The sequence below is a fragment of the Rattus norvegicus genome, chromosome 2 (assembly GCF_021556685.1).
Source record: "Rattus norvegicus strain SHRSP/BbbUtx chromosome 2, alternate assembly SHRSP_T2T, whole genome shotgun sequence".
Classification (NCBI taxonomy): Eukaryota; Metazoa; Chordata; class Mammalia; order Rodentia; family Muridae; genus Rattus; species Rattus norvegicus.
The window spans coordinates 75,989,452-75,993,600 of NC_141535.1; the positions used below are offsets into that span (position 1 = coordinate 75,989,452).

Consider the following 4,149-nt stretch of genomic DNA (forward strand, 5'->3'; position numbering starts at 1 on the left):
CTAATCTCGGCATTTCTGTGCCTATTTTCTTATTCAATATTTAGCACACTATTTTCAACAATAATTTTTCAGTTTTATGGACAATAAACTTGATTTTTAAATGACATCACCAGGATAAAGCTATAGCACATAAGCAGTGCTGTGATAACCTTAGAATTGTAGCACAAAGAATAGTAATGATATTACAGAACATGAAACTGTAGTTGAGTTTGACTGGTAAAGATCTAGTACTCCTGAGTAGCCATTTTAGAAGAAATTAACAGACATGAAATGAAATTATTTTCTCATTAATGGCCTTTTAGAATCAATTATTTCTGATTCATTGTTGCACATATACCTTAGGCCTAGAGAAACTGGAAGGTATTTTAACAATTACTTTCAACATTACTACTTCTAGTACAGCACTTTAGAATAATTAGAAGGCTACATCAAAAGGAAACTTGTATGAGCTCATATTTATAAGGTTGATGGCTGACATCTGGTGATGACCTTCTTGCTCGTTTCTAAGGGCAGTACAGGGCATTAAAAGAAAATGAACCATCTGAAAGAATAAGAACAAAAACTACTTTCAGTATCCCTTCTACTCTAAACTTATCACAGTAATCAATCATTGAATTAAATCATCAAGTGTAAGAAAATACTAACCTCATTAATGAAGAAAAGGAAAAAAATCAATCAACCTTAATGGTCATTCATAATCTTCTCTTCATTTTTATTGCTTTTGAGAAGCATCCTACGTTCACCAATCTGTCTGTCATTGAGGAATTTAACAGTCCTCCTGCATTAACCTCCCAAACAATTGGTACAATGCACCACTGGTTCTACTTCTAGTCTCACCTCTTAATATCCCATAGTGGAGATAAATTATAACATGAGTTTGAAAAGTAATATAACAAACCGAAACCATTTCTCAAAGGCAGGCATGACTTGGAACCATACCAACTGTCTTGATGTTTGGATATTTCTGGTTTATATCTATTTACTAAGACAATATAATGCTAGGATATTGAGGATGTTATATGTTTCAACATAGACTTTATAAACCAACCAATAGAGAACATAGGATGTAATTAATCAAGCTCACACACATTTTGATCTAAGAATTATTTATATCACTGTGTTATAAGTTCTGACAGCAATCGATATTCTATTGATTCTAATGATGGCTTTTATTTCACTAGGGTTTATGGGTTTATTTAGATTGTTTATCTAATGTTGGCTTAATTTGGCAAGTAGTAACTAACAGGAAAATTACACATTTCTTTTAAATTTTCCAATCTGGTATAGTGCATATTTTTAAACTATGTTCTTATGATTCTCTGGATTTCTTGGGAGCCTGTTGTTATATCTCACTTTTTTCTTATTATGTTAATTATGATATTGTTGCTCAACTTTTAGTTGGTTTGGAAAAGGGTTTGTCTATCTTACTGATTTGTTTCAAAGAACCAACTCTTCATCTCGTTGATAATGTTCTGTTTCTATTTTATTGATTCTAGCTCTGGTTTTGATTATTTCTTGCCATCTACTTCTTTATTTTTTAACTAAAATGATGGTTTTAAAATGAGATATGGTACAATTATGGTAGTCTCTCTCTCTGTCTCTCTGTCTCTCTCTGTCTCTGTCTCTCTCTCTCACATACACACACACACACACACACACACACACACACACACACAATATCTATGATCAATCCTGAATTGTAAGTTTACAAAATAAAAAGGGTAACCCTGGATACAGAAAAAGCTATTCCAGAACTTCAAGTGCCAGGCTAATATGATCTCTCCCTGCGATCCTGTCTGTGCTCGCCCCTGGAGTCCATCTTGCCAGGGCCCAAACTGCCTCTGTCCCCCAACCCTGGCTCCCTTTCAAGGCCTATAGTCCCATCCTCGGTCCCTGTAAGAGCCCCAATCATCTCCTCCACTGCCATCTACTTCTTTATTTTTTAACTAAAATGATGGTTTTTAAATGAGATATGGTACAATTATGGTAGCGCCTCTCTCTCTCTCTCTCCCTCTCTCTCTCTCTCTCTCTCTCTCTCTCTCTCTCTCTCTCTCTCTCTCTCTCTCAACATCTCCATAGTTTCCTCCTGGTCCTCATCCTGGGCCATCTAGCTTAGGTGCCTTACACTGGTTGCATTCATTTCTCCAAGAGAAGTTGATGTTCTCACAAGTAGGATTAGGACACTTCCAGTCCCCAGTTCGTTGCTGTCCTCCACCTCCACCACCTCTACTGGGGAATCCTCCCTGGCCACCACCACCACCGCTGCCACCTCTTCCATAGCCTCCACAGCCCATGGGGTCCTCCTCACTCTCTGCCTCCACGACCATTTCTACCACCCAGGTTGAAGTCAGCACACTGAGTAGCAAATGAAACTTTAATAGGATTCCCAGAGAATTCTTCACCATCAAATCAGTCGGTTGCAGCTCTAGCAGAAGGTGGGCCACCAAATGAGACTGTTGCCTCACCCTTCGACTTGCCAGTTTCCCTGTCTGTATAAAAATTAATCATACCCCCAGTGAACTAGATTGTTGGGGGGAGGGCAGCAATGGGGGGAGGATGGGGAGGGGAACACTCATAAAGAAGGGGAGGGGGAGGGATTAGGGGGATGTTTGCCCGGAAACCGGGAAAGGGAATAACACTCGAAATGTAAATAAGAAATATTCAAGTTAATAAAAAAAATTAATCATAGGCTGTCCAGTTTTCTTGTTTGTCTTAATGATTCCAAACTGTGTGAAGTAATCAGCCACAGATTCAACTATAACATTCTCACCTAGACCTTGCAGGAAGATGGTACTGTTGTCTGAATTATCCTGTTCAGAATCATGACTAGGTCCTTGATCCCAAGAACCACCAAATTTATTGAAGCCAGCATAGTCACGTCCACTCATGCCACCTCTGCCTCCTCGGCCACCTCCATGGCCTCTGGGTTCATAACCACCACTGCTTAGTTTGTAACCACTTCTGCTGCCCCTACCATGGACTCCACTATCCTGCTTCCCCCTAAATCCCACCCCTCGTAGCTACCACCACCAGCACCACTCTGGTCCTGATTGCCATAACTACCATCACCAACACTGCCACTCATAGAGGACTGATCTTGGCAATAGTTGCCTCCACTTCCTACTCCCCTGCTGCTGTTGTACAGGTTCTATTGTTCATAACCCTGAGGTGGTTCTGGGAGCTTTGTTGCTATCCTTAGCTTTGCTGCTGTCCACCGTAGCCAGACTGTTGACCATAGCCTCCACTCTGGGGCTGCCCATAGCTGCTGTTCTGAGAACTGCCACCATAACTTCCCAAGGTGCTACTAGGAGCAGGCTGTTGGCCATAGCCAGGGCAGGAGGACTGCTGCCCATAAGAAGACTGGGAACTTTTACTGTTGCCATAGCCACCAATGGAATCATATTATGTAACTGTTTGAGTCTGTCCATAAGAAGAGCCATAGCTGTTCTGGCTGTATCCTGAAGTGTCAGCTGGTTGGCCATATCTCTGTAACTCTGCTGGCCATAGGGCCAGTGGCTCTGTTGGGATAGCCCTGCCCAGGCTGGGTAGGATAGGCCCCGTAGTTTTGAGTTGCTTGTGAGGTATGGTCGTTTGAAGCCATTTCAGTGCACACGTGCATAGGCAGCCAAGCAAAATGGGGAATTTCAGGACAGGAAGGGGGGATGGTTGAGGAGGGGGAATCACCTTACGAGAAGAAGGGGCGGGGAGAAGGGATGGGGGCTTATGGACGGGAAACCAAGAAAGAGAATAACATTTGAAATGTAAATTAAAAAAATAAAAAAGAAAGAAAAAAATCCATATGGCTAAGAAGGGACACCGCGAGAACTGAACATCCGTCTATTTCTTTTTTCTGTGATTACTTCTTTTACTTCTAGAGTTTTCAGGTGTTCTGCTAAGTTAGTAGATCTCACCAGTTTTTCAATGTCGGCTATTCATGTGATAAACTTTCCTCTTAATACAAATTGGTCAACCGTGAAACCGCACACACACCAGGAACCACACTCGGTAGGTTTTTATTTGTATATTTGAACATTTATATACATACACAAATATGCAACAATATTATCAAAAGAAAGGTAGGCTGTCAATTTAGAGAGGCTGGAAGGAGTTAAAGTATGGTTCCTGTGAGGCACCACAGGAAGAAAAGGA

The 4,149-nt window shown here is 41.0% G+C and overlaps 1 pseudogene; it reads right to left on the reverse strand.

Moving 5' to 3' along the window:
• Positions 1 to 1,768: 1,768 nt before the first annotated feature.
• Fus-ps4 (FUS RNA binding protein, pseudogene 4) lies at positions 1,769 to 3,601 on the reverse strand (annotated as a pseudogene).
• Positions 3,602 to 4,149: the final 548 nt, after the last annotated feature.